This window comes from Choloepus didactylus, chromosome 12, assembly GCF_015220235.1.
Source record: "Choloepus didactylus isolate mChoDid1 chromosome 12, mChoDid1.pri, whole genome shotgun sequence".
Taxonomy (NCBI): domain Eukaryota; kingdom Metazoa; phylum Chordata; class Mammalia; order Pilosa; family Megalonychidae; genus Choloepus; species Choloepus didactylus.
Window position 1 is genome coordinate 94,610,813 of NC_051318.1, and position 14,180 is coordinate 94,624,992.

The 14,180-nt window shown below is 38.5% G+C and overlaps 1 pseudogene; it reads right to left on the minus strand.

Annotated features, from left to right (window-relative positions):
- Positions 1-290: 290 nt before the first annotated feature.
- Positions 291-14,158, minus strand: LOC119507152 (annotated as a pseudogene).
- Between the last annotated feature and the right edge of the window lie 22 nt (positions 14,159-14,180).

The following is a 14,180-nucleotide window of genomic DNA, read 5'->3' on the forward strand; positions in this document are numbered from 1 at the left end:
CATATACATTACTAATACTTTCATCCAGTGATTCTTTTGACCTCAGATAATCTTTAGTCATACAGAAATTTTTAAGTGGGGAATTTTACCAGTCATTTCCTTCGAAGCTTCTGGGTTTTCTCGATCTTAAATTTCTTTTAACATATGTATATTTTAAATTTTTATTTTGAAAATTTGGATTTTTAATCCATCTAGTGTCATTTCCGAGGGTAAAGCGTATTTAAAACTTACATCATCTCCCTTAGTCAGTTTCTCTTTCATTCTCTGGGCCCTTTTTTCAAACTCTGCCATTACATTACAGTTAACCGGTCTGGTCGCAGGCATCGGACCAACTATGTCCTCATCATCTTCACTGCTGTCTCCTTTTAAAACAAGACATTACCTTTAAGCAGAATTATAGGTTACAGAAAAGGATCCTAAATTACTTAAAATTTAACTTAAACTGCTTATCCACAATCAAGCAAAAAAGCAAACACTGTATTGCTGGCTAACCAGTGAACAATGAGAACCTTTTCCTGGCTTCCTCAGGTATGCCAACAAAGGCACAATCAATTTTAAAAACTACTTGAATAGATATGTGGCATGTGGGCTGTCAACACCTACTCACCATGTGTTCATGGAGACAATACATTATTTTGGTTCTCTTCTTGATATACACGCAAGTGGTCTCACAATTCTTCTCAACAGAGCATTCCAAGTAACTACTACCAATTAGTCCGAGTTGACAAAGTTGGAAACTATTTTTCATTCCTGTTACAAATAAAGCTCTTTGGAATACGATGCACACAAGTAAGGCATTCTTGGGAGCTGTACTAGCCCTAACTACTCGGTATAGTCCACCGAAAAAGAAATGGTGTGCAAGAGTTAGTGAAATGGTGACCCGAATGAGTTAATTTGGTTTCAAAAGTAGCTCACTCACCCCAAAGATGTAAGTAATAGTATTGTAATAATTGAATTCAATGTGTTCTTACTACGCTATTCGTGTATGATTCTGTTAGATGCTATATATACACTAAGATTTAAAGGCAGTCCTTGTCCTCAAGGAAAAGATATAGATGAGTAACAATGACATGTTTGTCTTCCAGCTCTGACAGGTGGCTGCTGCTTATCTTTCAAGTTACCAGGATCAGAAGTTCATCTGCATTGCTTTCATTAATCCAAATAACTTGACAATTTTAAATTGTCTTGTGGTGTCTTATAAACCACATACACATGTAAAAATGTTTATAACTATGGACTTTGGCAAACAATGTGTCATCTGAGCCTCACAACAAAACTGTGAAATGGGCAGTATTATTCCTGTTTTCCTTTTGAGGAAACCTAGCTTAGAAGTTTATTTAGAAAGGTTAAAAAAGTTGTTCGAGGTTATAAAACTAGTACCTGAGATTCAGATATTCTAAGATCAAAAACAGTATTCTTGCTACTTATAACACAGCAGCCCCTATATTATTTTATTTTAATTGTTAAGGATTGAACTTTAATTTATAGCTTATTGCTACAACAATACAGTAAGCTCTTTGATGTCAAAGACATTATCTTAAACCATACTTACAGCCTCTTATACACATGAATACTTTGTAAAATAAACTGAGCAGATAAAGAAGATAAAATGAACTTTCAAAACAGGAAGAAACATGGTATCAACATGGTACTAGGTTTAAGATGATGGGGTGAGCTAATGGCATTTTTACTTTCATCTAACATGAGATGTTTTTATGAGTGTAGACCTTCAGCATGCCTTGGGAGGCTGTCCGAGGTTTTTAGAAATAAAGATCACTTAGGATACTGGGAGACACAACTATGAAATGGAGAAGCAAACAGGAAAGTAGGCCCAACACACTAAACTGAATACAAGAAGCCAGATTATAAACCCACACCCAATCTAGGTATTAAATTATTATAGAGTCCTAGACAAGTTATTATTTTTTATTTTATTTTTAAACTTGAGCTATTTTATACTAAAATGCAATGGAAATCCTGCAACCAAAATTATTTATTCGGAACCATGTATCCCAAAATACAATGGAATTACAATTTAAGCTGCTGAATTAGACCTAATTTCAATCCCCCTATTTGTCCCTGTATTAGCCGTGGCACCTGAGGTTTGTTATTTAACCTTTGAGTCTATTTCTTCGTCTTTTAGATGAGGATTATAACTGTGCCAAGTGGTAGCTCCTCTATTCCTAAGAGAACCCTACATTTTGCTCATTCTTTTTGGAGCCATGATGGCCTCAAGAAACGAGGCCCTTCTCTCACTCCTGGGAAATAATGTTGATAATTCTAAGCCAATCACTTTGGTCTCACTACTCCTGTCCAACTAAAGTTCAGGTGTGGGTATATGATTCAATTTTGGTCAGAGACGTGAGGGGTAGTCTATGGGAAACATTGTGGAAAGATTTTCCTCGGTCTAAAAAAGAAGCCCAGGATAGGGATCAATCCCCTTTCTGAGTCTGGACACTGCATCTGCATGTGAATCCTAGGATTCTGGCTACATCTTTGGCATAATGATGGGAGTCAGCTTAAAAGGACAAATGAACCTACTATAGATACAGCAGAAAGGTGGAAAGAACCCGAGCCCTGGATATCATTAGGGTGCTGAATTAACCGACTCAGGAATAACTTTCCTCCAGGCCTCTTTTTATGTATGAAAATATTTTCCTTATTTTGAGACTATAGAATATATACTACCCAGGGAATTATATAAACAATCCATTGGTTAACTAAGTAGATCAAGACAAAGTTCCATTTTGAGCTGGATCTTCTGTTATTTGATCACCATTTGGATGAAATTAGTTTAAGCAAGTAACGTGCTTTGCGATGCCTGACTTATGGTGAGTGTTCAACACATGTTAACCATTAGTACTATTGCAAATGCCTTAACTTGGGGGTATATGTTGTGAATGAAAGACTAACAGATGCCCCAGTTCGAGAAAACATGAAAACAGAAATAGAAGTGTTTTTTGAAAAAGGATTAAGGGAAATCATGAAGCCAATAGTTCAGAACCAGGAGTATCTTAAACAGGTATACCATAGTGTAATCCCTGCCCCAGCTTTACCTCCACTTTTTGCTAAGCTAGAGAACAAAGAACATATAATTCCCTGGGAATTATATAAATAATCCATTTGCTAATTAAGTAACTTAAGACAAAGTTCCAACTATGAATGAAGTTGAATCGTGCTACATCTTTAAAATATTTTTCTCAACTTTTTATTTTAGAAAATTAAAACCTACAGAAATGTGGCCAAATTGGTACAAAGAACACCCATTTACCCTTACCCAAACCCATCGACTGTTAATATTTTACCACATTTATCTTTCTCCTTTCTTCTCTGTGTGTGTACACATATGCGCACACATGTACATTTTTCTCCTGAACCATTTGAAAGGAGGTTGCAGATAGCATGACAAGGCCCTGGACTGCAGCAAGCTTCCTTGCCACTCTGCTAGGACAGTAGGTTCATTGTTCTAGCACTCTCTTACAGAGTGGTACTTTGAGGCTGTGAGTTCTAGCCAAGGGGTTCATTGGCTCTCCCCTGCATGATCGGGCCTTAAGTTATAGCTCCTGTCCCTCATCCCAATGCTCAGGACTTACAGCTGGGTTCTCTAAAAGCACTGTGGTCCCCTGATGGGTAATCTTGTATCTACTGCTCTGGCTTTGAATTCTCTCAATGTCAGTAGCATCTGAGGTTTTCCTTCCTTTTGAGCTCAGCTGTGCACTAACTTTGTTGCTATTTTATTTCCCCTGCATCTTCTGTGTGTGGGGGGGACAGCAGGGAGAGCCTGGCCTGATCATGTCTTCCTTATGGCTGGGAGGCCTTCCTTTAGTCATGTATTCTTGTTTTTAACAAACTTGTCAGAAAGGATCTCTAATACTGAACCTCAATTCTTCACTGTTATTTCCTTCATTGAATCAGTGGAGGCAGTAATCAGAACAATGATAATAGTGGAAGCTGTTATAAGTTGAACACTTAACTATTCTGATATAATCCTTCCAACGACCCTGTGAGGTAAGTACAACAATCTGCCTGTTACTGTTGATGAAACTTAGCTGTCAGGGTGAGGCGATGTGTGCTAGGACTCAAAGTTTGGTGTGGCTCTAGCCTACCTCTCTGTCCTTCTTTAACCCTAACTTCCTTCCTCTCCACCTTCTCCTCTGCCTTCAGATAAGCTATTTGCACTCTCTTTAACAATCTTCCCCATCCTCTTTGATGCACTATCTCCAATTCATCAGTCTTCAGAGTAGACCTAAGTCTTTCTCATTTCTTCAGATTAGTTTAGATTTCTCTGTCACGGTTTATCTCCCTTTAGTATCACTTATCACATTAGAATTATTTGCTTATGCCTGTATTCTCTACTACATTGTAAGCTTGATGAGGGCAGGAACTGTGTGTCTGACTTATCCCTTCATCTGATAAATATTTTTGACTGTCCACTATGTACCAGGCACTGGGACTAACAAAATCTCTGTCTTCAAGGACTCACATTATACTGGGCAGAGGTCCACAACAAACAAAAAGAAGTAGTAAAATAAATACCAGGTTAGGTGGTGATAAATGCTATGAAGAAAATTTAAAAAGGGAAGGAGACAGGAGTAGAGGAAGAGGGGTTACCAATTTCAAACGAGATCAGAGATGATTTCATTGAGAAGGTGACATTCCTGAGATAGAGTGACAAAGGTCTGACACGCAAATCACACAGCTATCTGCGAGAAGAGTATCTTGGACAGAATGGACAGCAGACACAAACGCCCGGTAGTGGGAGTTTGCCTATTATATTTAAGGAGGAACAGCAAGGTGTCCAGTGAGGAAAGATCATAGTAAAAGAGAAAAATCAGGCTGAGTAGGCACTCCTGGCCACTCTAAGGACTTTGGCTTTTACTCAGAGAGAGGAGCAAATTGGTAGTCCTGAGTATAGAGTGACACGATCTGACTTAGTTTTATCAGGACCACACTAACTGCTATGTTGAGAACATGTAGCAGAGGGACAAGAGCAGAAGCATAAGACCAATAAAACAGGTGAAATGTGAGGGTGACATGCATCAGGGTGATAGCAGAAGTGGTTGGATTCTGGATGTCTTTGGAAGGTAGGGACAACAGAATTTGCTGATAGATTCATTTCTGCAACTATGTATCTGACACATAGTAGGTGTTCTATAAAAATCTGTTGGAAGAATGGATAAAGGACTCTGAAGTTCATCATCTTGACCGCTGCACTATATTTCTCTTCATTAACAACCTGAGTGTTGCTACTGAATTCTTGGTGGAGAGGATCAGGAGTCTCGATATGATATGAATTCATATACAAAAGGCACTGCAGTATAACAGAGTGAACAGGTGATTCCAAGTCAAGAACTGGGTGTGAGCCTTGGTTGTGATAAATACAAGTTGTGTGATCTTGGGTAAGTTACCCAATCTCTCTGGTCTTTAGCATCTGTAAGATGTGGATAATGTCTATTTTATGAGGCTGTGGAGAAGATAAAAATAATATCCATGCATGGGAAAAAGCATTACAAATTATAAAGCATTCTACAAATCTCAACTATTGTTAAGCACTGGGCTTCTAATTAGAAAAATAGCCCTCATACCGTACTCCAAAATTATTTGATGTACCTTTTTATAAAATCACTCACCCATCAGTGTATGTATTATATAAAGGTACCACAATTGGGTAGGTAGTTAATTTCAGGATAAAGACCATTATTGAAAAGCTCTTCAGCTTTCTCTCCTCCAGGTCAAATCACAAACATTCCTTGAATTTTTCATCACGTTTTATTTTCTAACAATTTAAAGCCTCCCTTCAAAGATGAGAAGAATAGGTAACACCTTTCAATATTCTATTTTTGTTATTCTTCTAACAGAATCTCAGGTTTGTGAAGACTTTTGATTTCATGTTATAATCTTAAATTAATCTGAATACAACCATATCATCATTACATTTGAGTTCAGTAACTGTAGTTATTACTACATAAAGTTTTGAGGTTTTTTTTTTTTTTATCTTATTCTTTAAACTAAAATTTTTCAAACCTTGGAATTGAAATATGATGATACTTGTTGTCCTGGATCACCTCTGCCTTTGTCGCTTTTCTGCGTAGATTTAATAAAACCAGGTGGTAATGCAGGACTTATTATAGGCCTGAAAAATAAAATTCACTTTTATCATTCTCCCTGACTTCAAAAGCAGTTTTCAAAATAAAAGTTCACAAATATAAAAATCAGGTAACAACAAATGTTGAGAATGAGAATTTAACAAATTTTACTATTATTACCTATTTTTTTACTAGTATTACCTAGTTTTTCTCCCCCAGGTATTTTTTTTTTTAATCTGATTTTTACATTTTAACTTTCTACTTGTTAGCTGATAATTAGAGACTAAACTAATAGTTCTCAATCTTTGTGGCACTGGGATATGCCCCCTACTTCCTAAAAGAACTATGTTAAATTAAAATGATACTGTTTTTTAAAAAGTTCTTATTATGGACTGATGCCTGCAAAGGTCTTTTTCTATTTTGTGCCTTGGTTTTCAGTTTTGGTACTCATTATCTACTGAAAAATACCTTAGGAGCATGACAATTATAGTCAGAACTATTAAAGTATAAATTGAGCTCTGATAAGGGCATATGCAGTATGTGCAATACAACAGATGCCAGCAATCTGTGATACATGTGCCAAGGTGGTATGAAAAACTATACACTGACCTTACTAATAATCCAATAATGATGTGGAAGAGTAGAATAATGCAGCTAGCTCATCTGAGACCTGCAGAAGAAGGAAAAGGTGCTGTGCCAACCACATTTCAACCAGGGCTCCTTTTCGTTTCCTGAAAACAACCCTGACTGGTATAAATGGCTCCGTTTTCCAGATGGGGAAAACAATGCCCATGGCCAACACAAATAGTAAGTGGCAGAGCAGGGGTTTGAACCTTGGTTTACACTTGACACTAAAGTTCATTTTCCTTCAAGCTGCCATGTTGCCACATTCCGAGGAAATTGCCCTCAGTTCAAAAGGGAAAATAGCCTGAATTCTAGGTCTTAAAAAAAAAAAACCTTACTTTATGTAGGGAAAAAATAAAAATGGTATTGGCTACTCTTTTTCATACTTTTAAAGTTTCTTCATCTTTTCTCTCATACCTGTTTTTTTCCCAAACCTGTCACTGTGCCAGAGCTACAAACCAAGATGACACTGATGCCAAAGCTGAATTTTCCAGGTTTCACTGTATTCAATTACAACGTCACAGACAAGCTTCCTGGCATGGGAAAACAGTTCTGATACTGGTCATTTAATAATTTCTTGTCTTGGTTCATCAAACCACTTTGAGCCAGAAAAGCTCTGCTTATGTAAAATGGGGAAGTTTGGCATTGTTAAAGATCAAATTGGGTAACATTCTTAAGGTATAAAGTGCTATAGGGAAGTCTAGCATGATTTTTTTCTGAGTGTAATTTTTAGCAAATCTACAGATAAAATTACAGCTCATTTCTCCAGCCTCAGGGAATTTGTGGGGATAGTTACTGCTACATCTTAAAACACAGTAATGGAAAACAACCATGGCATACTATGGTTGTATAAAGGCTTCTGAACCCAGTATATGTTACCAACTATTTATTTCACACATTTTATTATCGTCCAAAATATAATCATCAAGGAAGAAATTGCTAAACAAGTAAGCAAAGTACTTTCTTAAAAGACATGTTAAATCCCAGGAATCAGCAAACTTCCTGCAAAAGGCCAGATAGTAAATCTTAGGCTCTGAGGGCCACATATGGGTCTCTGTGGCATACATGTCTTTGCTTTTTTAAATGTAAAAATCATTCTCAGTTTGGGGGCCATACACGAACAGGCAACCCAAGGGCCAAAGATATATGGAAACTACAAGCTGTCAAATGTGGTTATAAACTTGGAATAGAAAACGAACAACAGCATTTTCTACTTGTTCGTATACATTGGTGTGTAGTGCCTATGAATGGTAAACAAATCGGTGTGAAATTTCACATTCAGCATTAAAACCTTTTACACTTCAGAGAAGAGAAAAATCATTATTATATGCTTCCTTTGTTCCAGGTACCATATTAAGAAACACACATATGAAAATAAATATAAAATCTCAATCATCACAATTCTGTAAGGCAGGTAGTGTTATCATCCTATTTTACAGATGCCAAATTTGAGGTTCTAAGAAGTTAGTCAAGTTGTCTAATTTGGCCCACAGGGATCTGTTTCTTCTATCAATAAACAATTAAGAAAGTACCTGAATTAGAAGTCGGTATACTGTCAGGATTCTAGCCCAGCTTTACCCTGTACTATGGATACAACTTTAGGCAAGTCACTGGACTTGTTTCCTTGCTGTTTAAAAGACAGCGGGAGAGGGCTGGCCTTCTACCTAGTCTACTACTGTTAGTATCACAGAAGAGAGACGGAAGTTTTTTTGTAAACTATGAAGTGTTAGAAAAATGTACATAACTTTTTATTCCGTGAAACATTACCATTCACTATGATCGACTTATTTCAAATATTATATAGATATATAAATTGAAAACAATTTCAGACCACTCTCTAATGAATTAATAGACGCTGGTTGAAATATTTAGAGAGGACTGGCCTGAAATATTACATATTATCACCTTGGAGGAGACTCATCCTGCTTTTTAAACCCAGGAGGAAGGGCTGGTCCAAAAAACCCATCATCATCGTCGTCATCCTGATTTCTCCACTGTTTTCTGAAAACAGAATAATGTAACTTTATCTGTGCGTACACGTCAAAAAATTTTTCACAAAGAGAAATTTTCATTTTTAAAGGAAGCATTAACTTCAACTAGTTGGATAAACATTGAAACAACTTCTTTATAGCACTTATATATCAATTTCCTGTATTTAATGAAGTACTGAAGAGTCTACTTACTAGATGTTTTTTGAGCAAAAAGTTTGCAACTTTGACTTTTAATCTCGTTTAAGGAAGGGTTTTAAGTTGCTAGTCTATCTCATGGCCTTCAAATTGCATCAAAAACCCTTGCTATCCAATAATAAACAGAGACTCAACTTCTCAATTACATGGACTCATAGTAAGGCCAGATAAACATTCACTGCATATATAATCTTTAAAATAATTCTATGATTTAGAATATTTAGTCATTTCAATAATATCTTCCAGAACAAGTTTTAAATAAGAAATTTACTGAAATTCTAGATCTCTCCACAGTTGTACATTACATGTAAAGTTCTTTGTAAAAGACATACTTCATGATAAAATGCTATATGAAATGGTTTCTTCTTCTGCTGTATAAATACAGATATGATATCCCCTGACCAGCTATCTGTTCCAGCCAACTTATACTGGATTTGAAGCTTGTTTTATCATTTAATTTAAGTAAGTGACTGACCTTGCAGTTGGACCAGCATGACCTTCTTCAGATTCCCGACTTCCTTCTTCATACAAGAGCTACTATCCTCATCACTATCTGATGAATCCAAACTACTGCTTTTATAATTAGGGGGCAAAGCAGGTCCTGCAACTAAAGAAAATATACATATTGTGTATGTCACAACCAACAAAAACTGGTTCAATGAACCTGCTGAATGACATTCTTCACTTTCTGAAATCCACTGGACCAGCCGTCTGTCATTTGTTATGGATTTTAACATCAATTCCTAATGTTTTGTGTATACTGGTTTAGCCTTTCCAATTATATTGTAAGCTTAAGAAAGGCAGAAATCAAGAATTGGATAGCATAACTATGATATTCACAAGAATGCTAATACCTAAAATTATAAATTTAACAATAGCATATAATTTCCCCAGTAACATGCAATTTTTGCATTGCTTGGTGCACCTGCCAAAACAATTAAATGACTTTTTCCCCTACAGACAGCATATGGTATACATATTTATGTCACAAAGCCAACCAAACAACAAATTGGCCATTCCGTACTTTAATATATTAAAAATCAAAATATCCATTCTGGTTTCTAACTTGAAAATAAATCACCATATTTATCAGTTGGTTTTCTTTCCAAGATAAGTTTTTAAGCAGAAACAAAGTCAGAATCCCTCTAAAATTTACTGCTGTCTAGTAGAGATACACAAAAGAGCAAGAGGTTACACTGGGGTGGGATGCCGGGGAGTATGGTAAAGGTCCCTTGGGCCCATGCACCAAAGCTCTCAGGTTACCGCTCAGCAAAATTACAAATTATTATATGATGTCGCCGTATAATGTTGTCATGTCACAAAGACACAACTTCTGTGTTGATCCAGAGTAATGACGCTAAAAGTCTATTGTCAAAGTGGATCAAAGTGGCATAAAGAAATAAAGACCTCCATAAAGGTAAACTTATGGGTACTTACAAACAAATTCTATTGTCATAATTTCCAAGTCGGGATGTTTATCAGAATCACTAAAATATCTATTTTTAAAAGATTCCTGGGTCTTTCCCCCAGAGATTCTGATTGAGTTGGCCTGAGTCAGGCCTGGAAATATGATTTTCAAAGAGCTTCCTAGACATGCCATGTGTTCAATATTAATGATAACAATTTAAAATAATAAAAGAAAATTAACATGTTTTGAGTTCTTACGTGCTATGCACTGTTTTAAGAGATTAACATGCGTTAACCTATTTAACTGACAACCCTATTAGGGAGGTGTTGTATAATAAAGAACTTGGCTGGCCTTTGTCCCTGGTTCTTGGAAGATACCCTCTAAATTTCTGGAATTTCCCAGACAGACCATGCCATATCAGCCTGATCTCAGGGGAGAAGTGAAAGCTGGAGATTACATTCAATCATGTGGACATGGGTTCAATCAATCATGCCTGTGTCACGAACCCCAATAAAAACTCTGGACACTGAAGCTTGGATGAGCTTCCCCAAGCAGTACTACACATCAGCGTGCTGGGAAAGTGATGCGTCTGGCCTCCATGGGGAGAGGGGCATGGGAGCTTTACATTTTCAGGCCCTCCCAGACCTTGCTCTATGCATATCTTCTTTTGGCTGGTCCTGATTTGTATCCTTTTTGTGATAATAAAACTGTAACCTTAAGAATAGTACTTTTCTGAATTTTAGGAGATGTTATTAATTTTGCACCTGAGGGGGTGGTGGGAACTCCCAAATTTGTAGCCAGCTGTTCAGAAGTGAGGGTGGCCTTGGAAACCCCCGAACTTGCAGCTGGTATCTGAAGTGAGGGTGGTTTTGTGAGGACTCTGCTCTCAACCTGTGGAGTCTGGCCTAACTCCAGGTCATTAGTCAGAATTGCACTGCAGTTGGTATCAGAAGTTCTTGTGGGAAGTGTCACTATTATTTCTATTTTACAGATTAGGAAACTGAGGCACAGAAAGGTTAAGTAACTTGCCTGACTTCACCCAACTAAAGAGAGGAGCCAAGATATGAACCCAGGAGTCTGGTTTCAGAGACTACACCCTTAACCACTGTTACGGTGCCCGCGAGTTAAAGTACGAGACAGCCAAACAGAATTTAAAGAGCCTTTATCAGCCGGCCGGCGACTGCCGTCTGCAGGGAGTTCAGTAAGCAGCAGTCCCGACCTGAGAGTGCCTGAGACTTATATAGGCAGAAACTACATCCTGAAAATGCAAGCAAGCTACTTCGACAAAAGCAGAGTTGGCGGTTAATTAATGGGTGCTTAAGATCTTTAGCAAGGTTGAGAAATTTTCTCAAGGCCGGTGCAATGATTAATTATTGAAACGGTTACGCTTGGCTAATGCGTACATCCGCAAGTCTCACTCCCTAAAACGGCACAGTTTCACTCCCTTCTTCTCAGGGCTTAATGTTTACTTTGCAGTCACTACCGGTTGAGGGGGAAGGGGACTCTTGTTACAGATTAAGGAGAGGGGGCCCACTTCACCACTATCCTATCCAACATTCAGTATTCATTATCCATCCTCCAACAAACACTTCCTGGGTAAATACTTCTAGAGAAACAAAAAGAAATATCAATGCGCCTGGTTAAATTGCTGTTATGCAAATAGGAGAACAGGGAAAAGGTGAGTACATATGTGGGAGGGTAATTTTACATAGATAATTGAGGGCAGGACTGGGGTGGAGGTTTCAACAATGAGACGACAGTGGGCATGTACCAAGCTGAAGGGAGAGCATCCAGACAGGGGAGCAGCTTTTGAAAAGTCCTACAGAGGGAATAAGCTAGATGTGCTCGAGGACAAAAAGGACAGTGTGGTTAAAGCAAAGTAAGCAAAATGACAGAAGAAAGTGGATGGTACAAAGGGGCCAGATCAAGTACTTTCAAGCCAGACAACCCAGATTGGAATTGCAGCTTGGCCACTTACTTGTTGGGTTAACTGAATAAGTCATATAACCTTCCTGAATTATTTTTCTTCCTCTGTAAATGAGGTTAACAATAGATGCAAATTCAAAGGATTATTGTGAAGAATGCATTAGTTAATGTATGCAAAGCACTCAGCACAGGATAAAGCATAGAGTAAGGAGGTTTTAAGTTCGGAAAGACTTGACCTGAATTTGGGAACAACAGCCAAAAGGGGATCAGAAGGAGGAAAGATGAATTAGGGAAAAAAAGCTAATTAAGAAATGATTAAATATGCAACATACTTTGGAAAAAAAAAAAAAAAGCAAAGAGCACTTGCTAATGGTTTGGATGCGGAGAGAGGGCAAAAAGAAGTGAGAAGCCTCAGGGTTTGGGCTCGATTGGCTAGCCAGGTGGGTGGTAATGCCTTCCTCTAACATGAGGAAGACCAGAGGAGAGAGGATTGGGGGAAAAAGTCAAAAGTTTTGTCCTTCACATCTTAAATTTATGATACCCTTTAAAAATTTCAGTTGTTCTGTCAGTAGCACTTTGGGGAGCAAATCCTGCCTTAGTTTAAAATCCAGGAATATAGTGAATCAGAAACAACATGCATATACGAACGCAACTAGATAACCTGGTTCCATTCTCTTCTTCAACCTTAGTTGAAAAGAACCTTACTTGCTACAATAAAAGGATGACTTTTAGTGGCCATAATAGAAATGAGATTTGTAAGGAAAATCTTTGGGTATTAATACGGCCTTGGGGCAGTCAACCAACAAAAATTAGACCCAGAAATGAGAGATTTACTCTTTCAGCTTTATTTTTCTCTAACTATAGTGTCAGTTCCAGTCTATTAGTTAAACATTAAGGAGATAAGATATGCATGGAGGAGTCTAAGAAGCATTTATTTGGCAAAGACAAAGTGCCTACTATGTGTTAAGACTAGAAGACCATATTGCATTGATGAGGACAAACAATTTAAATATAGTGTGTTAAATATCTATATTTAGAAGATGGAGAAAGAGGAAGGTGTGACAATGCTTGGGATAGTTTGGAATGACTACAACAGGGTGACATTTAAGTTGGATCTTGAAGGATGGATAGGAGTTTGTCAGATGTGTCAAGAACTGAAAACAGAGCGAGGTCTGAGCCTAGAATATTGATAGCCGTACAGAAATTCGGTCTGATTTGAGCATTGTGCGTGTCACACACACAACGACAGAAGAAAGGCTAGGGAGGCAGGTCCAGGGCTAAAGAACAAAGAGTTTTCTGCTGAGAGCCAAGGTCTCCTACATCTGAAAACGATACCGCACAGAGGTAAGGAGCGCGGGCTCCATTGTTCTAATTCGGGCTCCACCACATACAAACGACGTGATGGCGGCACCTATCTGAGCCTCGGTTTCCAGTTTGTGACATGGGAATAGAAAGTCTTCAACACATAATTCCTGAGAGGATTAAATGATTGAACATGTATCAACCGCTTAACACAGCGTCCGGCTCATATTAAGAGCTAAATTAGAATATATCAACATCATAATGATTACCAGGCTCGCGCAACGCACCCAATTTTCTGAGGAACACCCCACCGCCACCTTCTCGCTACTGCAGCTTGGGGAGGGGTGTGGAGGGTATTAGCTCGCGCCGGGCCGCGCCCACTCCCCGCTCCTCCGCCCTCGCGTGCCTCAGGGGTTCCCCTCAGAGAGCTGGGCCGGACCACCAAGGGGGGGCCTGCGCTTACCCGGGCTCGGGTCCCGCTCCTCGTCCTCCGCCCTCCCTTGAGCACTGAAGCCAGGTGGCAGCGCCGGCCCGATCACATCCCTCGCCATCTGACACACACAAATCTTCGCGCAGGACCAAATCTATCCTCAAGGCAGCCCGCCATACGCCGCGAAAGCTCGAAGTTTTTCCGGCGCGGACCAATGA